The 23,325-nt window shown below is 33.2% G+C and overlaps 1 non-coding gene across 1 annotated transcript; it reads left to right on the forward strand.

The window, feature by feature from the left end:
• Positions 1-12,479: 12,479 nt before the first annotated feature.
• Positions 12,480-12,615, forward strand: LOC136126155 (small nucleolar RNA SNORA70). Its single transcript, XR_010656053.1, has one exon. It is a non-coding gene; the product is annotated as a small nucleolar RNA SNORA70 (small nucleolar RNA).
• The last annotated feature ends 10,710 nt before the right edge of the window (positions 12,616-23,325 follow it).

Genomic DNA, 23,325 nt, shown 5'->3' on the forward strand with positions numbered 1-23,325 from the left:
GCAACAATGTCTCCTCTCACCTCACCGTGTCTTTTCAACATCAATTTGGAAGTACAAGCTGATGCAATAAGACAAGAAGAGGAAATAAAAGGTATACAATTTGGGAAGGAAGAAATTAAAATGTCTTTGTTCACAGATGACATGATTGTCTATGCAGAAAATCCAAAAGAATTGACAAAAAAATTCTGGAATTAATAAGCAGATTATAACAAGTTTGGAGAATACAGATTAATATACAAAAATCAATTGTCTTTCTGTATACCAGCAATGAACAAGTAGAATTTGAAAACACAGTGCCATTTACATTAGAACACCCAAAATGTAATAATTAGGTATGACCTAACAAAATATGTTTAAGATCTATATGAGAAAATCTATAAAACTCTGATGAATAAAGTCAAATAAGAACTAAATAAATGGAGAGATAACTCATGTTCATAGATAGGGAGACACAATATTATCAAGATATCAGTTCTTCCCAACTTGATCTATAGATTCAATGTGATCCTAATCAAAATTTCAGCTAGTTACTCTGTGGGCATCAACAAACTGATTCTAAAATTTATATGGAGGTGCAAAAGACCCAGAATAACCAACACAATAATTAATGAGAAGAAAAAAGTTAGAAGATGAAACTACCTGGCGTCAAGACTTATTAGAAAGCTACAGTAATCAAAACAGTGTAGTATGGGCAAAAAAATAGACAAGTAGGTCAATGGAACAGAATAGAAAGCCCAGAAATAGACCCATGTAATATAGTCAACTGATCTTGGACAAAGGAGCAAAGGTAATACAATGGAGCAAAGATAATCTTTACAAAAATGATATTGGAACAATTGGACAGCCATAAAAAAATGAATCTAGATGCAGACCTTACATTCTTTTCAAAAATTAACTCAAAATGGATCATATGGGGCTTCCCTGGTGGCGCAGTGGTTGAGAGTCTGCCTGCCGATGCGGGGGACATGGGTTCGTGCCCCGGTCCGGGAGGATCCCACATGCCGCCGAGCGGCTGGGCCCGTGGGTCATGGCCGCTGAGCCTGTGCATCTGGAGCCTGTGCTCCGCAACGGGAGAGGCCACAACAGTGAGAGGCCCGCGTACCGCACAAAAAAACCCAACCAACCAACCAAACAAAAATGATGGTTTTTAAAATGATGAACGTGGAAAAATTAAAAAAAAAAAAAAAAAAAAAAAGGATCATATACTTAAAGTAAAACTGTTATAAGATAATATAGGAGAAAAACTGGAAGATGTTACGTACAGCATTGTCTTGTTAGATACAACAACAAAGTCATGGCCTATTAAAGAAATAATTGATAAGCTGGACTTCATTTAAATTAAAACTTTTGCTCTGTGAAAGAAAATGTCAAGAAAATGAAAAGACAAGTCACAGGCTAGGACAAAATACTTTGTCATGTGTATAAAGTACTGTTATTCAAAATATAACAACACTTAAAACTCAATAAGGAAACATGTAACCCAACTAAAAAGTTAGCCAAAGACCTTAGCTGGCATTTCATTAGAGAAAAATTTTAAATGGCAAAAAAGCATATAAAAATGTTCCACATCATGTGTCTTCGGGGAAGTACAAATTTAAAAAATGAGATACACACCTATTTGAATCACCAAAATGTGGAATACTGACAGCACTAAATGCTGGTGAAGATGTGGAACAACAGGAACTCTCTCATTCATTGCTGGGAGAATGCAAAATGGTACAACCACTTCGGAAGACAATATGGTAGTTTCTTACAAAACTAAACATATTCTTACCCAATGGTCCAGCAATCACACTCCCTGGTATTTACCCCAAGGAGTTGAAAACATTTGTCCACAGAAGAAACTGCATATGTATGTTTATAGCAGCTTTATTCATAATTGCCAAAACATGGAAGCAACCCAGATATCCTTCAGTAGGTGAATGGATAGACTGTGGTACATCTGGACAATGGAATATTATTCAGTGCTAAAAAAAGAAATGTGCTATCAATGCATGAAAAGACATAGAGGAAACTTAAATGCATATTACCAAGTGAAAAAAGCCAATCTGCCATGCTTATTTACTGTGTGATTCCAAGTATATAACATTCTGGAAAAGGAAAAAATATGGAGATAATAAGAAGATCAGTAGTTGTCAGGGTTTTGGTGGGGGAAGGGATAAGGATGAATAGGTGTAGCACAGAGGATTTTTATGGCAGTGAAAATACTTTGTATGATACTATAAAGATGGGTACATGATATTATATTTGCTCAAAGCCGCAGAATGTGTAACACCAAGAGTGAACCCTAATGTAAACTATGGACTTCAGGTGATTATAATGTGTCAATGTAGGTTCATCAACTGTAATAAATGCACCACTCTGCTGGGAGATGTCCATAAGGAGAGAGGCTCTGCATGTATGGGGGCAGGTGATACAAAGGGAAGTCTTTAAAAAGTAAAAAAAGTAAATGTATAGCATTTTATTTATTGCCTTAAGTTTAAAGCACTTTTACATACTACATTAAATTTAGAAAACTGCTTTATGTTAAATTAGTATGTAATTTATAGTTGATAAAGATGAGGAGGTTTTTTTAAGCTTTAAAAGCTGGACCTCAGCTCCTAATATTTATTTGTAACATAATTAACATGATTTCTATCACTTTGGCCTATTTTTTTCTTCTAACATCATAATCTACCATTAACTATGAGAACTGTAGTAAATCTATGAAAAATTGACACTGATGAAATGAAAAGAAAAAACAAACATACAAAGAATTTGAATCAGTTTGGGCAGGACCTGATTTATAATGCATATTCAATAAAGCATAATAAAAAATAATGTTTCAAATGTCTTAAATTCAGAGGAATCAATTTTTTGTGGAAATTCTTATTTTTGTGTGGGTCCAAAATTAGGCATTGATTTTGTTTGTTTTCTTAGAAATTGCACTGTAGCTCTCACTTTCTCTTTTTTTTGTTGTTTTCAAAAGACTGATGTTAGCTTTAAAGAACTCACCCTACTTCCAATTACTGTGCACTGCCTTTGTTACTAAGCATTCCTGAGTGATTATGAATAATTTTAAGTTACGTTCCAGTGTATTGAGGCTCTGGGACTAAAATGTCAAATTAGAAAGACAAATGTGGGCCAAGCATCTTGCCTTGTGTCTTCAATAAAGTATCCTAAATTGAGAATTCTCAAATGTTTGAGTCAGGATCCATAAAACCTTGAGATTTTATCAGTGCTGATTGACACATTGAAGGCAATCACAAAATTTCCCATTAAAAAATTAGTATATAATTTGTACATTCAAAATATTAACATAAACATTCAACTAACATTATTATCTCAATAGACAGTTGGCACCAGTTAGCATAAATAGTGAAAATGTAGGCAAAGGAAGAAGTAGATTTAATTAACAACCTCCAGGCTTGAGGCATTTTACTACTCTGCATCTGGTGTTGTAATACCTTTTTGAAAGAAAAGAACACACAGGAAATCACTTATCTTAGATAGATTTTATAGTCTTAACATTTAGAGATTTATTAAAAACTTTGAAAATGCATTTTTAAAAAATGGACAAAAATCCACTTAATGTAATTCCAATTAATGGGTTTTTAACCATTGAGATATGTGCATAACCATTAAATACATGCATATTACATATGTGCATATTACATATAAATATATAGGTAATCTCTATATATCTATGTATCTATGTGCCTATCTACATTATGTATCTATTTTCTATCACCTGTGTATCTGTGTATCTATGTATCTATATGTATCCAATTCCCAGCTTCTCTCAGCTCACTATGTTTAGTCTGTGAAATGTAACAGAAATCTTTGCTGTATTTCTGAGAAGTGTCTTCAAAAGGGAAGTGTTATACTCTTCTTCCCCCTTCTCCATCATCCAGCTTGGAATACAGCATGAATTTAGGATTTGTATCAGCCATTTTGGACCATGGGGATAAGTCCCATGCCTTAGAAAATAATGCAGGGAGGCACAGGAAGCAGTCAGCTCTTACAGAAATTGTATGAACCTCTAGGCTGGGTGGAAGGGACAGGGAAAGACACTGACTAAGTCTTAGATCCCTGATGATTTGTGAAGGTTCCAAGTGTACCTGGATCTATCTACCTTCAGGTTTAATTTACATAAAAGGGAAATACATTCTGATCTTATTTAATGGATTAGTTGAATGTGTAAATACTAAATTGTTGGATCCTCCGACTTCTTCTGTCTTCTTTCCCAAAAAACAAAAAAGGAAGAAAAGAGTCCCTGTACTTCAGAGATACATATTAATGAATGAAATGATATAAAGAAAATATTTTGTTCAAAAATAAATTAGTGTGGATGGTGGATATGTAGTACTGGGGGAAGTATGGAAGGATGAAGTAAGATTGACCTTCCGCTGATAATTGTTGAAACTGGGAGAAAAGTAGATAAGGGATATAAGGGTTCATTATGCTATTCTTTCTACTTTTGTATGTGTTCAAAAATTTTAGTAATAAAAATGAGAGAATATACTTAAAGTATCCAGAGGTGGAAGAAGTGGAGGAGAAAACAAAGGAGAGATTAAAATAGAGACAAGCTGAGTGAGAGAAAGAGAGAGAGAGGGAACCAGAGGTCACATGCATAGAAAGGGAAATAAAACATGAAAGAAAAATGGTATCCGATTTCTCAAATGTAACATTATTGCTTGTTTACTATAAAGAAATAGCTTCAAAATTATGAAAGAAAAGCATTTTAACTCAGAATTTAAATTTAGTTAAATTATTAATCAAGTGTAAGGGTAGAATTAAGACATTTTTTAAAAATGCAAGATGAGCTCTTTTTCTGGGCAAATACGAGGGAAACTGCTTTAAGAAAATGAGAAGTAAACACAGAGAGACACCAGACTCAAGAAACAGAGAAGCCAACACAGAGCAAAGAAAAGGGAAGTGTCAAGATGAGAGCTATTATCTGAATTTAGAAAGCAACCTGGCTAGATTAGATGAGGTAAAAATTGGGAGATAGTTAGGAGGAAAAAATATAGCTGATTGATTAGCCAATATGCTTGAGCTTTCAAAAATTATGTTGGTCATTTGAAACATCTGGTGGAACAGTTTTTTAAAGTTAGATACATAGAAAACTAAGCAAACTTTTTAAATGCCATTATTAATCCAGTAAAAATAAAAAGTTCTGAAAAGAATATAATTCGCCATTTAGGAATGTACAGCACTTACATTGCCATAGACATGTAAACATTGACTTTATAGAACCCCAAGTTATAGTAAGAAGAATAAGGAAGGAAAAATAGAATAAAATGGTGTAACCATGAAAAGGTAAAATTAATAGATTATTTTTAAAATTGATAAATCAAAAATTAATTTAAAGTATATTATTCACTAATATAGAAGCAAAAATTAACATTAAGAGCTGAAAGAACAGAGCTGGGAATTAGAAAGATGTGGAGAAAGGTACTGCATTTTTTTTCCAACATAAACTTTTAAGTACTGTTTGATTTACTTGATAAAATTGTTAAAACATATATTTCAAGTTATTTCTATCAATGAATATATACCTGTATCCAAATATACCTATATGCATTTATGTACATATATAACATATACACATGTGTTTATATGTATACATGTGACATATATGTACATATGATGGACATATATGCACACACTCGTATATACACACATACATACATGTATGCCAGACAGTGTATTTTTCACTGTTGTAATTATGTGTTTTTTTGTTTTTAAATTTCTGTATTAGCCAGAGAGGCTGCCAGCTGCTCTTTGAATTTGCAGAAATGGAAGGTCGTTCTGGTGCAGCTCTTCTTTGTCCTGCTCTGGGTCATTTGTTTGACCCTTTCAGTTATGCAAATATGGGGCAAGAAGAAACTCATAGTAGTGGGATTAGGGTGTAACAAGATTTTTTTTCCTATGTGATTTAGCAAAATCCACCTCTATGCAGAGCTCTGGGTTAGAGAATTAACCTATTTGCATGATGGTTCTGGGTACATTCTGGCCAAGGTACCACGCATGAAACAATGAATGTCTGATACAAAATTTTTGTTGATGAGAAGAAGAAACTAAACAGGTGGTTTACCTTCAATACAAGAAACAACCTCAGAGTTTGTTGGTGGGAACGAATTTTAGCCCAGTTTAGTGCTGAACTGGCTAGATGGTTAGTGCTATCTCTTCCAGACCACCTGCCCAAGAGGAACAGTGGCTGAACTTAAGCTGAATTTACATATAAGGTAAAATAAACTATAACTTGAAATCACAATATGGGATTGTAAGAACATATTATGCCAGCAATGTTAACAAATGTCACCCACTGATTATGCAGGAAAAGTCTCCAAAAGTTCCCCTACATGACTGGAAGAAATACTAACAGTAGTAAGCCAATTAAGATCCTACTTCTGTCTCAGTTTGTCAATCAGAGAATTGTTGTCCTCTACCCTGAGTAAGCTGATAGGATCTTTGCCCAATATGAGGTGGTGGGGAAGTCTTGAGAGAGATTGTGAACCTACTACTAGTAGAGCATTGTGGGCTATGGAAATTAATTGAAAAAAGATCAAAAAGTTATAACTACATATGGAGCACAAATTGGCAGGGTAGGCCCCGCTATTTACGTATATGAAGACATATGTTTATACATCCCCATGTCCTTACATCAATTTACCCTATGCCACTTTAGGAACTAAGATGTATAGCCACACCATGGATATCATTACCATTCAGAGCCCTAAACTCTGAAATGTCTCCCTTAATACTACTAACTCTCCTCTTTTTTCTAGTCACAGTAGTCAATCTTTGAGCCTCTTTCTACTCTTTAAATCAGCAAACTTTTTATGTAGGGTCAGATAGTAAATATTTTATGATTTCCTATTATAAGGTGTCTTGCAATACTCAATCCACCATTGTAGCATAAAAGCAGCCACAGGTATTTGTAAACAACTAGGCATAGTTGTATTCTAAGAAAACTTTAATTATCAAAGGTTATTATCCATAATTCAGTCAGGTCAGATTTGTTTGTAGGACTTCATACTGCTAGGAAATTTTTCTTCCAAGCCTATTTTCAATCATAATCCACTGGCTAGAAACCACTCACATGGCCTCAATCTGATTGCAGGAGAATTTGAGAAATGTACCCCTTGTGTGCCCAAGAGTAGAAAACAGGATTAGAGTACATCTACTCAATCTCTGAAAAAATACTAAATGTATCATTTTTTTTAGATTCCACATATTAATTATATCATAAGATATTTGTCTTTCTTAGTCCGATTTACTTTGCTTAGTATAATAATCTCTATCTCCATTCATGTTGCTACAAATAGCATTATTTCCTTCTTGAAAAAAATATGCATATATATATATATATATACATATATATATATAACTGAATCATTTGCTGTACACCTGAAACTAATAACATTATAAATCAACTATACTTAAAAAAATATTAAATGTAGCCCGAACTGTTTATCTTCAATACAGTGTCATTATTTCTAAAGATAATTTGGGGTGCTAATACTTACTTGGAATTTTTAATATCCTCTAGTGTTTGTATATTTTGCTTATTAGCTTAATAGGTTAAAAATAATTTCTCCCTAAGATACAAGCATGAACTTAAAGCATGTTTGATTTGAGTCTACATAAGATAATTTGAACTCAAGGTCTCAATAATATAACAAAAACCAAAATAATGAAAATTCTATGGATCTGAAACTAGATTTACAAAAGTATAGGAAGATTCTTGATGACTAAACTCTTAGTGGAAGATGTAAAGTGAGGGTACCAACTAACCCTTCTATTACCGAGACCAATGACTCCAAGTTCTTAAAAAAAAAAGTTAAATATTTTCCTTGTTGTGATCATTATTTTAATATTTAAGAGTATTAATTAGTCATTCCACATGGGGACCAGATTACATGAATTGGTAGGAAAGCTTATATACCATAGAGGGAAAGTTCTAATCCTTAGGCCACCTCTAAATTTTCTGTGCACACCTGGATCCTGCGTAAGCTCATTTGGATCAAAAGATGTTGCTGCTTATAAGGATGTGTGTTACATCTTGCATGGCGAACCTAGAGGTCTGAGAGCTATTCTAGTTAGGCAGCTTCCCTCACAAACACTGGGTGAGAGCTTCTCACCAAGCACTCATTAAAAGGTAAACTTCCTTGGGCTGGGAGTCAAGTCAATCATCGTTTTCCTGCAAACCCAAAGCTGCCTTTTTCTCTGTTAGAAGCTGTTATCAACTTCAAAGCCATATCAAAACAGTGTTTGTTCTGTGCTTTGATTTCACCCACATGGTGAATTCAAAGACAGGTCTACTTGAGAGTAGAGAGAGACTATTTCAGATGTTTGAGCATTTGTCTTTCCATGTTTGTAAACGTGATTTAAGTGCCTGACGGATAATAAAAATTCTTTAAATGTAGCGGAAATTTTTTTTCATTGAAACATTCCACCTTCTGTGTTTCAAAATGTTTATGGATGAGATTTCATAATCTTAAACATAAAACTCCAAAACATTTGTAGAAGGACAATATAAACGTAATTTACCTCAAAGTGTTCGTTATCCTTTTTTTACCCTGATGCAGCCCAGTAAAAACAAACAAAAAAAAGCTCTTTTTGAATGACAATTTCTAAATACCTGGTACAAATAGTCAATTTTTCATTGGGAAAAGAAAAGTCATTAGGAAGATAATGTTACTTAAGGTTCATTTTGCATTGAGGATATTTGACACTATTCACCAGAGATAAACAGATGCATGTAATTTACATATGAAAACCTATCAGATAATGCAAAAATTTGTATGTGAAATGCTTCATTCACTGAATTAGCTTGTGATAATCTCTCATATGAAAAAGAAAATGATTACTAAAAATGTCTAAATAAATATTAATGTGGTTATATTGTTTTTAAATAAATAAAATATTTAGAGAAGACAATATGCAGAGAGAATCATTTAAAGGTACAGTTGCTATTTTAGCTTTTATTTATCTGAAGAGCCAATAAAGAAGACTTACAAAATAAAATTTGGTGATGAGCTGAAAATATGATTTTAAAACTTCCAATTTAAATGATGGAAGAGAAGGAAAAATGATAAAAAATTAGCATGATAAACCTTTCATATCTTGACGGAGTTAAAGCAATTGTGAATATGGCCAACTTTTGATTATATTGTTCCTTCTCCATTGAAGTCAGAACGGTACCAGGTACCAAGGATGTGGTAAAACATGCTTCTCTTAAACACTTTTTCCCATTTTCTCTTAAGTAGAAACCATTTTAAAGTGTTTAAAAATCAGGCAGTATGAAAACTGAGAAGGTTTTGAACACAACATTTAGATCACAACCCATACCTACAAAAAAAAAAAAAAAAGTAAAATTTGCCAATATTATATCACTGACCATGTTCTTAATGGAAAGAGATCATTGCCCTAGAGCAATCTACAGTCCACTTGGGTCACGAGAAAAGACATGGGGGAACAAATTAGAACCATAAGTGGTAATCATTTTGTACTATTGTTTGTGATAAACTGTCCATATACTTTTTTAGAGATGCTTACCAAAAGATGTTTGGGTGAAAGATAATCTCTGGGATTTGCTTTACATACATACCTCAGGAAAGAGAAAAGTAAGAGCAAGACAGCCAGAGCTGGAGAAAATGTTAGATAATCAAGTCAGCAAAATCTTGATAAGGGTTGAATCTGGTGATGGGTAAAAGCGGATTCATTTACTCTTCTCTATGCTTCTGTGATGTTTGAAACTTTCACATACCAAAATATATTTTTAAAGACGATATTAAGTCATCTGTCAAATATACTAAAGTGTAGTGAGTATATTTCTTGGGTTATTTTAAAGGAAAATATTGGTCATTCCCCTTCCATAAATATCCCTCAAGAAGTCAAGTTCATAACTTTTAGTGTGCCATATATTTTTATGATGGTCAAAAAATTAGTAATGCTGATGAAAAGCACTGTCTTGTTTTTTTCTCAAATCAACATTATCCTATCCCGCCAGTCTCCGCCCACGTCCCCAGTAAAAATGGGTTCTAATGATGTGTAAATTAGCTAGGTTCCTACCTTGTTCTTATTTTAATACTGCTTTGTCAATTTATGTGGGTTAGAAAGGAGGAAGGTATATTCACACATATATTGATACATGAGACTGACTTTTCCTTAGACAACCTCTTTATATATTATAAGATGCTTTCTTTCTATGTTGGCTAGCAAAGGTATTCTTTCCTCTTTATTTGCTAGGAATATATGTATATATTTCAAATTGTTAATGATTTTGATTTGGATCATAGCCAAATTTGTCATATCTGTCGTATTATTATGTGTGAAAGTACTATTTCAATTGGAAGACATCAACTCTAAGATTACTTTCCCAATCTTTCCCTCTTCTCTGACTACAACTAGGTTATAGAAGAGTCAGTAATACCTCTTGGTTCCTAAATATTGACTCCTGTAAAATATCATTAATCTGTACTAATTGGAGGAAGCTTAGTTTTAATTAAAGAAAAAAGTCTGAAAATATATTATTTCAGAAAGGAATAGAGTTCCATTATTTCAAGTACCTACATTAACTCACATTAAACTAACAAAGTGTTATCCAATACACATCCTTGACTTGATTTAATGGTTTGTAATTAACATATCAATTGTGTGGAAATGGTTCCTTCTAAAGTACTTGAGGGTGCTTAGAAAGTTTGTTCTACTAAGTATTTTGAAGGATCCTCTTGTAATCTTATTTACATTATTAATTTACTTCTATAAAAAGAAATAAATTAATCAATGCAAAAATAACATTCCTGTCAGCCTCTGGTCAAATAATGAATTCTGAATTAGTGAAACACAATTATTAATTTTTTTTCTCTACCATTAACAAGCTAATTATAATCTCAAGGTTTTGCTAAAAAGTTTAATGTATTTTTCTCCATTCGTAAAGGTGATTCTATTGATTGGAAGAAGTGCCTTCTAATTTGATGTTCTTTCCCATTATATAGAGAGAAGGGTTTCCTTGCAACCAACAACACATTATTTGAGAGATGGTTAGTAGTCATATAAGATATATATATAAGACACCCATGATCTTGAAGAAGAGAAAGCCATGTTTGGATTCTGCTTGCAATGGATTTGTATTAGTACCTAGTACAGTGCCTGGCATATTAAAGCAATACATTTATATTGACTAAATAATTGATGTTTAGCTTTAGGACCAGTAAAAAAAACACAATTCATTTTCCATCATGCTTGTACAAGCTAATCCTGCTTTCAATGTAGTCTTTATTTTCACTTCATTTTGTACTTCATTCTATTTTTATGTGAAAAACTCAAATATTTTTCACATATGAATTAGAAGGCAGCCCAATCTCAACAAGAGAGAGAAAGAGAAAGTAAAATTAGATTTCAACTTTGGAAGGAAGGTCTTGGTTTATGTCTGTTCACCTTTGTAGTAAGGCAGGGTTAACTTAATTATTTATGAGCCTTTCTTAATAAGCATCTAACCTCAATATTGGCTTTTCAATAATGACAGACACTATTACCATAAGAGTTACATATTCTTTAGGTTTACATCCTTCATTGTTTAAAGATTTTCTTAATTTTTGCATGTCTTTCCTAGTTCATATTTTCTATTCTGTCTTTGTCTTGTTTTTTTATCATTTCATTATGTATATATTTGTAAATAATCATATTTCCTTTTGGTATGTTCATTTGACTGAACATGCCTTCTTCTTTTAACCTTTCCTCATTTTCCAAACCTTTCCTCAAATCTTTCTTATGAACTCTTCAATTTGTTCATCTTTCCCAAATGTGTCACTGCTGTATATACATTTATGTGTATGTGTGATAATGAATGATGCCCTAAGATATGTACTGTTTTATCTGAGCTTTCATTCTAGTGAATGTGATTATGTGTATTCACATATTTATTATTCCTTTTAATTTCCTGTATTTTTCCTTGATTTATTCTGAATTTTTTTCCTCTGAAACATTTACACTTAGGTTAACAAATTTACTTATGGAAATATTGATGAATAAATAAATGTGTGAAGTGAAGTGGATCCAAAGTTTATGTCATTTTTGCTCTTATGACCTTCTTAAAAGTAGGAAACATTAATTTTGGACAAAATACCTGTATGTGGACTTTTTCCTTTTTTTGAATTTATATGTTAATAACTGGTAGAATTAGACGATCCTTAGTTAGCTCTTTATACCCATAAAGCAGTTCTCAGCACTTTTTAATAATTCATTGAATGTTTTGCTGCAGGGCTGCTGTGTTCTCAAAATTATATAAATCGTATGATTGAGAGGAGATGCAAGAACTTATAGTTTTTCTAAAGGAATTTTATATGCATATTGTGTAACACAAAGGTGTCATGAAAATATAAGATCAACATTTTCATTGAGTATGTAGTTAACTCAAAGAAAGATAAAAAATTAAATATCTACTTACATTGTACTTTTTGCATTTATTTTGATTGCACACATCTGAGAATCAGCCAATTAAGCCAACCATGGTCTTTTCCCCGTGGGGGGCCCAGCATGCAATGGCTGCAAACAGCAGCCTCCTCAGTAGTGTGTGCAGCCTGTTGCCTGTACAGGATGCCCTAAGGGACCTTGGATACAGCCCTTTCCAGTGGGCATTCATGACTGGCATGCTGTCCTCAATCTAGGCTCCAGGTAGGTATGTGCGGTGCCTTTGGAAATCCCCAGGGCACAGTGACCAGAGTCCACGTTGGCCAAGTCATAATGCCCATTGGCACCAAGCTGCAGAACAAGGAGCATGTGACTGAGGCCCTCTGCAAGGCCAAGTTCAAGTTCCCCGGCCACCAGAAGATGCACATCTCCAAGAAGTGGGGATTTACTAAGTTCAATGTGGATGAATTTGAAAACATGGTGGCAGAAGAGCGGCTCATCCCAGATACCTGTGGGATCAAATACATCCCTAATTGTGGTCCCCTGGACAAATGACAGGCCCTGCACTCATGAGAGCCTTGGTGCTGTCCCCTCCTTGCTCATGCCCACTAATGAATCCTACTTTCCTGTCAAAAAACAAAAACAAACAAAAAAAGCAACAGACAAACAAAAAACCCCAAGTCTCTTAGAACCTTAGGATCTTAGAACTGAATAAAATTAGATGAAAATTAGCCCAAACTCTCAACAAATGACAATTCCTAACAGTGGTTTTGGTAGATAGAATAATGCTCCCTCCCCTGAAAAAATAAAATGTTCACTTCCTAATCTCCAGAACCTTTGAATATGTTACCTTATGGGACAAAATGGACATTGCAGATGTGATTGAATTAAGGATCTTGAGATGGGTAGATTATCAGGTGGTCCCAATGTAATCACAAGAATCTTGATAAAAGAGAGGTAAGAAAGTCAGAAAAGACCGAGATAGAGGTGTGCATATTTGGGGGAAGGGGAGTGGTATGTGTGTGTGTGTGTGTGTGAGCTGGAGCGGGCAGAGAGAGAGAGAGAGAGAGAGAGAGAAAGAGATTTAAAAGTGCTACCCTACTGATACTGAAGATGGAAGAAGGACATAACCTAGGGAATGTAAGGGGCCTCTAGAAACTGGAAAAGGCAAGGAAACAGATTCTCCTCTTAGAGTCTCCAGAAAGAATGCAGCCTTACCAAGTGTCTGGTTAAGCCACTAAGTTTGTGGTAATTTGTTAGAGCAGCAATAGGAAACTAATACTATGGCCAAAAATTTGAACCCTTATAGAATCAGGGAAATTATCATTTTCTAAATTAGCCTTTTCCACCACTGAAAGTTTAAATGTTCAGGAAATTTAACTTGAGTTGAATTCTAACCTAGAGAGCTACCTGTTACCTCAGATGACAGCTCTCTATGTAGTCTCATTGACTTCACTCCTAAGGCGTGTGTCATTTCACAGTGTGGTCATTTTGTATGTGTTACGATCATTTTCTCAGTCTTCCAGTTAAAACCAAAATGAAGCAAAAATGTATTACCATGTTTGTGACTTTTAGGGGGTAAAAATCTATCATCATGCTATATATGTCAGATTTTTCTTTCTTCTTCATTTCCATCTCCACCAGGCTGGTACAAGCCTCTCCCTCAGGCTATGATGATTGCAATGGTCTCAGAACTCTGAATTCTGAACTCTTCTTCATGTCTCCAGTCTGAGGTCTTCTCAATTCAGCCTATATGCTGCTGCCAGTAAAATCTTCCTAAATAACTAATTTCAAGTCATTCCCTGGCTTAGGAGCCTGTTTTCCCCTATTGCTCATCAGTTATCAAGCTTTTATACCTAAATCTCAGGCTCCTTTATAATGTCCTTCAGCAGAGCTGGCTTCATGGGCCTGTGACCTGTACTGCACTCAGGGCCATGTACGTAGAAAGGCCTGATTCTTGCTTAACACACTGCTATCACTATCCCAAAATTCTTAAAAAATTTTGAAGTCTCACCATTTTAATTATGTATTGGAAATCACGTATAGTATAGCAAATTATGTAGCTTGTTCTGTCCCTGGGTTTATCTACATTTTATTTTGTGATCTCATTCTTTCTCAGTATAGCCTTGTTTCTGGAAGGCAGATATTACTTTTGTCCCTTGAATTTACCATCTTCAGCCAACTCCTTTTTCTTAACAGTTGCTATTTCTTTTTCTTGGAATGCCCTTTCTCTTTCATTTCATGCTTCTAGGCCCAGTTCAGGCACTGTGATTGTGCCCAAGAATACTGCATTGTACATAGTCTGTGTTCCTTAAATATCATTTCTCCTTCTAGCTCCATGCCTTCTTCCTTTCCTTACTGGCAACTTTGTCAATGAAATCTTATCCACTTCTTCAGTTCTCACTAATACCTCTTCTCTGAATTTAATTTGCACTTTACTGTTTCATAATTACTCCATGTACTGTAGCATTTTCTCCTGATCTGTGTCATAACTGTGTAAGAACAATAAACTTATCTTGCCCTATTGTGCATCTACCCTGGAATAAGGATAGTAGTGGATGTATACAAATAATATATATTTGATAATGCATTTATCATCTACAAACAGTTTTCCTGTCACTGAACACCCAAAGAATATGGGAAGCTGCTTAAAAACCTTTCTGCCTATATGAAGGTTAAGTTAGTTCCAAAAAGGTCGCTTACACTGTTACTCCCAGGAAGTTAATATTATTTCCTAATTTTTACCACATTAAAAAGACTAAATGGAGATATATATTTTTTTGAGCAAGTATCATTGAAGCACTTTAACTTGAAGCCATAATATCCTGGAATTTTCTTATAAGTGAATGTATTTTTGGAATATTAGGAATTACATCTATCTGACTGCTAAATATGACAAAGTGAATTATAAGTTTATATAAAAATTTATATATAGTATATGTACATATGTGTATGTACATACTGCATATCTGTACCTGTGGCAACAGAAAGTAGGGTTGGAGAGTTTTGGTTTTTTCTCCCACATTTCCTATAAATTCTAACAATACTTCCCCTCATGGAGAGCACTGTATGTGTGAAGTGAAAGATTTTCATCTGTAATTCGACCTCTATTGTAGTTCATAATAGTGGAGGATCACTGGTTAAAGGGAGAATCAAACTTGAGAAGCTTGGCCTTGAACAGAACTTACCTTCTAAAACAATGGCTATAGAAAAGAAAGGCTGAAGGGTAACAAGATGGAGAACACTGAGGGATTTTCAATTATCTTTGGTGAATAGATTTTTCTTCTGATGCTAACCATTCCTATTGTAAAAGACCTGGCCATGTAAGTGAGATAGAGGAAAAGGGCAGGCTAGGCCATTTGGAACATAGGAAATGAATATAAAGGGTCACAAAAGCTCAGGATGGCAAAACTAAAAAGAAAAAGTTGTTCTGATACCTAAAACACTTCTATGCTTTAAAGAACTTTCTAATGTTATTGTTTGAAAGAAGCATCAATAGTTTATACAAATATGTTCTCTTATGCGTTCAGTTTTTCTTATTTTGAAAGCATATAGTTAAATTGGTGTTAGAGTCAAGTTGGTAGATTTACTCGTGGTGAGCCTATGCACTTTCTGTGTGGTTTGGTCATCCTTTAATTTTTAACTCAACCATTAAAAATGGCCTTTTATTCATTGTCATATTGATTTAGGCAATAATCAACTGTTAAATACTTCCTAGAAAAGTCATCATATCATTAAAAATCCAGCAGGCTACAAAGCTAGAAGTTTGTCCTGATATTCAGGCAGACTCAATCTAAAGAAATGAGAATCAGGAACTGGGTCAAACAAGTGTTTCATTTTTCAGGAGCCTAATTCTTTTAATATAGTTATTAAATTTTTAAAATAGGAAAGCTATTGAATTTGTATATTAATTTCATATCCAGACATTTTGGTAAATTATCTTTTTGTATGTAGTGGAAGCAATCTCTGATTTTGGTTTGCAGCAATAACCCTAAAACTGTTCAAAGAGAAAGTCTTTCAGCATGGACATTTCATTCTCTGCTTTGAAATAATAACTTTTATATTTGAGATTCTTCTTCTCTCTCTTTGAGCTATCCAATGCCATCCCAAGTAACTCTCTGAGAGCACAATGTCAACATTCTTTATTCATTTAAAATTTTTTTATGGTAGTGCTCCCTGGTTACCTAGAATTTTACTCTTAGTTGGTACTTGGCCTAAATAAAGAATCACAAGCTTCATTATTTTCTCTTTGACACTACATACCAAGGACTCCTAAAATTTTAACATCTCAATTCCTTTCAGCTACCTCAGCTTTTAAACCAACATCAAAAAACCTGCACATTTCCCTGAAGTTCTCATTCTTAGACTCAGCTCCCTGACACCTCTTTACTGAAACAGGGTGATTTGCCAATTAAAAAATATCAACTTAAATGAGTGTAACTACTACCATTACAGTGAAGACATAGAGCATTTGCATCATTCCATAAACTTTCCTCTTGCACCATTGCAGTCATTAACCTTTTCCTACTCCATGGCTTCTGACAAATGCTGATTTGCTTACTATCACAGTAGATTTGCCTTTTCTAAAAATGCATATGAAAGGTGTAGGGGATGAAAAATAATTTTCCCTCTGTTTTTCTGAGTTCTTAGCTGAGATTCCTGTTATAAAACACAGATTAAAAAGAGAAAAGCCAAAACTTAATAACATATATACCTTATATATGCATGAGAGATAACCAGGGAAAAAATGAGTAACTCAGAGAGGTGATTTAGAATTCAGACTTAATTACCATTTTAACAGGGACATGCAAGGAGGAATGTAAGTCTCTTAGGGGAAAGTAAATAATTTTTAGGACAGATGAATGGGTCTTTAGAAGAATAGATGGAAGATATGGTAGTTAATCACAAAGTTTGTCTGAGTGTGATGTCAATGTCTAGATTCTCCTTTGATAAGAGTCAATCTTCTGTGGTTTAATGATATTCCCAAGAAATGGATTTATTGACAGTCAAGTTCCTTTTGGAGGATCTGAATTTAGGCAGATAAGGGGAGGTCAAAGAAAGCCTCTTCCTGCATTTGCTGCTTTTCAAGTGCTTACAGCTCAAAATAAACAATATATTGAAGTGGCATATTTTGAATGGCATGTCCTGAATTTCTACAGTCATTATTTTGGGATGGCATATTCTACTACCCTTCAAATGACTCAACAGTAAGTATGCTTTTGCATCTGGATTCTTTCATTTAGCATAATTCTGTTAAGATCCATTCATGTGTTTGCATATATCAGCAGTCCTTTTATTTTAATTGCTGAGTAGTATTTCATTGTATGCATGTACCACAATTTTTTTATCTAATTTAATTCAGACTTGGGATTTTTCTAGTTTTTTGCTATTATGAATGAAGCTGTTAGGAACATTAGAGTAATAGTATTTTTGTGAGAATGTGCTTTTATTTCTCCTGGAGAACTATTTAAAAATTGAATCCTGGATTGTAAATTAATTAAATTAATATTTTAACCTATATAACATGATATTTTTACCTATACTAATTATCAAAGATTCTATATTATTTTGCACTCTCACCAACAATATATATGGGTTCCATTTGTTTGACATTTTAAAATACTTAGTATTTTTGGTCTTTAATTTTAGACATTCAACTATATACTAATGATATCTCATTGTGGTTTTAGTTTGCATTTCTTAATAATAAATGATATTGAAAAACATTCATGTGCTCATTAGTCACCTTTATATCTTCTTTAATGAAGTATCAGTTCAATGATTTGTTAGTCTGAATATTGAGTAACAAGTACTATTATTTCTTTTTCTTATCTTATTCCAGTGACTAGGACACATTGTATAGAAGTGGGATGAAAAGAAATCTGCACCTTGTTTCTGATATTAGGAGGAAATTATCTGATATTTTACCATTAGTTACAATGTTAGGTTTAGGTTTTATATCGATATCTTTTATAACTTTGAAGGAGTCGAGTTGCCTTCTAATTTTGTATTATGTTGAATTTTGTCAAATGACTTTTTGCATCTAGTTAAATGATTTTATTAACTTTCTATTTTAGTCTTTTACTATAACGAATTAAATTGATAAATTTTCAAGTGTTAAATCAACTTTTCATTCTTGTGATAAATCCCACTTGTTAATCTACTTTATTTTTGTATATTACTGTACATGGTTTCAAACGTCTGTTTGTGGATTTTTGCATCTGCATTCATGAAGGATTTTGATCAGTAGTTTTACTTTTGAGTAATGTCTTTGATTCTGATAACAGAATAATATTGGTCTTCTACAATGGTTGGAAAATGTTCCTTCTTTTTTCTGGAAGAGATTGTGGGGATTCCTTATTATTTCTTCCCTTAAAATTTTGTAGAATTCACCAGTAAAGACTTCTTGGTCTAAAGATATTTTTGTAGGAAAGTTAACTATAAACTCAATTTCCTAAATAGATGTAGAACTATTCTAGTTATCTACATCTTCTTGAATAAGCTTTAGTAGTTGGAGTCACTTAAGAAATTTGCCCATTTGTCTAACTTTTAAAATTTGTTGTTATAAAGTTTTTGACATTATTTTATTATCTTTTTACTATCTTTAGAATCTGTAGTGATGTCCCGTTGCCTTTTCCTGTTAGTGGTAAATTGTTTATTCTGCTTATGTTTGATTATCCTAGCAAGCAGTTGATTAGTTTCATTTACCTTTTCGAAGAACCAGCTTTTAGTTTCATTCATTTTCTCTGCGTTTTCTGTGTTCTATTTCTGTTGTTTGTTGTTGCCTTACTTCTACATGTTTTGGGGTTTAATTTGTTCTTGTTCTAATTTCTTTAGGTGGAAGCTTATATGGTATGTAACTTCAGGTATTCTAATTTTTATCTCTAGTAGTTTGTTTTTGGACTATTTATATATTCATTGCTTTCCTCATCATATCAATATTAATGATTTCCTCTAACTTTGTGAAAGCTACATGTAGTACTCTGGACTGGATCTTGCAACAGAAAGAGGACCTTAACAGAAAAACTGGTGAAATCCAAATAAAGTCTGAATAGTAGTTAATAGTAATGTAAAAATGTCAGTCTCTTAGTTTTTACAAATGTGCCATGGTAATGTAAAATGGTAAAAAAGGGGGAACTGAATGGGAGATATATAGAAAACTCTGCACTATGTTTGCAACTTCTCTGTAAATTTAAACTTATTCAAAATAAAAAAATTATATAAAAAAAACTTTCATTGACTTCAATCTAGTTTTTTGTTGTTTGTTTTCACCCTGTTTCTCTACCCACACTCTCAGCAAAAAGTCTCAGTTGATGAGAAATGTCACTATTTCCCACCTTTCTCTTACATATATTCTGATATGGCTTCCTGCTCCCTAATTCATCAACACTCTTCTTATCAAGATGGTCAATGACATCACAATGCTAACTTAACAGCACAGAGTAAGTGGTCCTAAAATGATATTTCTTTCACAACAAGTGAAGCAATGGCACTGCCTGTTTAAATTCCTTCATTGATTTAAACCAAGGTTATATTCAGATAATAATATATTAATATGGAAAAATTAACAGAGTCTTCTTTTTGGCTTGGATAAATTTACTAATTTTATGAGGCCATCCAATGCTACTAAGTTAGTAGTATTTATGCTCTTATCCTTAGAAATTTGAGTAATACATGGTGGTGCATTCCTTTATATCTCAAAATAAGAAAAGTATGCACAACATTGAAGATGACAAATCAAAAACAATTATGTTTAAAATTAGATTCGCAATAGAAAAATCTGATCCCTGGAAAAAACTTGTCCTGCTGCGTGTGTGTGTGTGTGTGTGTTTGTGTGTGTGTGTGTGTGTGTGTATATGATATCATATATATCAGTTCTTCTCAAAGTGCAGTCCCTAGACCAGCAGCATAAACAACATCTGGGAACTTGTTAGAAATTCAAATTCTCTGGCACAACCCCAGACTTACTGAAAGAGACATCTGTGTTTTAAAAATCCTAATGATTTTAGTGCAGGCTAAAGTTTGAGAACCACGGATGTCTATCTTTAGCTAAAATACTAAGGTTAACAAAAGATTTCAGTTTATACAGAGTCAAGCAATTGATGATCTTAAGGAGCGAATTGATGATCTTAATGAGAATTCAGCTTGAGTTCCAGCAATATTGGTTTTCCTGCATGAATGTAACCCAGCTAAACAATTTATATTTTATTTATTTGTTTTCTGTTATGTCTTCCTTCATTATGTCCTAAATTTATTCAAAACTTTACGTGATGAATTCTTATGGATACTTTGGTAAAAACATGTTATAAATATCAAATGATTTAAATTACATGCAAACAAATAAATTAAAAAATGATATTACTCTAACCCTGATCAAGCTGCTTTGCTTTTCCACTGGTCTTAAGATACACCCTGCATGTAACAACTTGTTAAGATCATCCAAGAACAACTTCTTCATGACTTGATAAAAATTAAAGAGATAATAGAATAGTATAATAAAATACAACAGTGCACGTAAGTACAATATCTAAAACAATAGTCTCTACTTGTTGAGTATCCTAGAATTTAGGTCTGAGAAACCTCTCTGGTCATCAGCTGCCTAACAGGATGTAGCTCAAACAAGGCCCCTTTTAATATATTCCCTTCAGTATATGCTAGAACATATATTGTTTCAGAATATGAAATTTATTTCCCATTCAGAATATTAGTTACAGAAAATATTTTCCTCATGGATTTTCCCGTTCTTTTTCAAGCACTCCATAGATCTATGGATTTAGTTTCAAAGTGTTTGGAAATTTTGATGGAAATCTTTAAAACCTGAATAAAGTAAAATGGGGCAAGCAATAATAATATGTGGCAAAATGTCACTAATATTAATGTAGTTTGACCAAAATCTTCAAGCGTTAAGCATTTTGATATTCTCTGAAAAGTGCTTTTATTTTACTTAAAGCCTTAGAGCAAATTTATTAGTTTTCTCTATCACTATTGTATTTAACCTGCGCATCCTGGAATATTTCTCTCTGTGATTACCAAGGAGGTTGCAGGGTGGGAAATGGTGAAGATAAATTATACTTATCAGTCACTCCATGACTGGTGGTTTGTTCCAGCCTTTATCCCCAAGGCACTGCTTCTTGAATGTAATTAAAGTAAACATCCTGTATACATAAAGGCAAAGTATTTTACATCCGTTTTTAAATTCAGTTTAAGGAATAATATTAAACATCATTTAAAGTAAAAGTTTTAGTATGAGGCAAGTGTTTTAATATTTTGTTTTTAAAACCATGTGAGCTTAGGTATTTAATATAATAGATATATATATATTAAATATGGTAATATCAATTTTGCATAAAAAGCTAAATATGTGTATATCTATATATAGGCATATGCATTCTAAATCCAATCCAACTTTTGATATGGTTAAAGGTATTCAAGCTTTTTTAATATTCCAAATTGAATGTATTACATATAGACCTCTATATCAAGTAACAATACTCTTTTGTATGTTTGACAATCACTTTTCTAGCTCCTTTAATTATTGTTTTCATACTGTACATCACAGAGGAGATGTGGAAACATGTTAAATAAACTTGTAAAGCACAAACCTGCAAAATATTCCTATTTATCACTGACTATGTGATAGCAAAATTATAAGCAGATATTTAATTAATATCTTATACTGCAGTATCCAAAGTTTGCCATGAAATCAATATAACATATGAGATGCAACCAGGTTACATAACACCGCATTGCTTTCCTTTATGCATATGAATAAAACAAATCTGAATTATACAAAATCCTGTAAAAGTTTTCATTCTTTGTGAAGAAAGACTCCATATTCTTGGAACTGAGGGTATTACAGTGAAGAACTTAGATAAGGTCCTTACTCTCATAGTCTACAGGTTCTAGTGTCAGGTGGGGATGAGGGGTAGGAGTGAACAATTGATTATTTAAATGGGATAGGTTGAAAATGATAAAGTGCTATGGAGAAAATAAAAGGATAATAAGTAGAGAATCAGTGGTTGGTGATGAGAACCTTAAAAAACTTTAGATGTTTTTCTCAAGGAAGGTTTTTCTGAGGCAGTGAGAAGTGATCCGAAACTTGAATAATGAGAAGTTAGCCACACCAATATTTTGTGGAAGAGTATTATAGATAGAAGAATAACAGATAAAAGTCTATGGAACAACAACAAAGTATCAATGGAAATAAGAGTAATTTAGATGAAAAGTAATTATTATGAGAAAGAGTACAGAGTTAGAGCAGTACCTCATATTCAGTATTGGGAACAATAGAAATTGAACTTTTATATAAATTGAAGTTAACCTGGGCTCACTTCTAGCCCTATCCATGACTTTGACAATTATTAGGATAGTGATGGCTTGAAGGGAAAACCAAGTCCCCTGACCAAGGAAAAGCTTCATGGAATGTTTTAACAGTATTTTTACAGCTATAGAACACCCCAGTCATGTAACACAAACATCTAATATCAAAACCCAAAAACAGAAAAACTAAATCCAAATAATTAGTCCTGCAGCAGGAAGAAAGGGGATTCCTAAAAATATAAAAGAAAGAATTGAATTATGAAACAAAATGTTAAGAGTTTCATGTTTGGGTCATTATGGAATTAGATATAAAAGCAAACAAATAAGCAAACAGTGAGATGTTAAGGAAAATAATTCCTCAAAAGTTGGAAATGAGTACCAAAGTTGACTACAAGTAACATTAGCACCTGAGACTTCATAGAAATTCCGGGGAATCCACTGAACATCGCAGAAAATGTGAAATGAAGTTTAAGATTATTTACTATGAAGGAGGAGTTAACATTTATTCCTTGTTAACGTTATACTTAATACAATGTAATCTGACTAATTTTATCAAATGTCCATTGTGTCTACTCATGTCAAATATCAATACTTGTGGATTGG

This window comes from Phocoena phocoena, chromosome 7 (assembly GCF_963924675.1).
Source record: "Phocoena phocoena chromosome 7, mPhoPho1.1, whole genome shotgun sequence".
Lineage (NCBI taxonomy): Eukaryota > Metazoa > Chordata > Mammalia > Artiodactyla > Phocoenidae > Phocoena > Phocoena phocoena.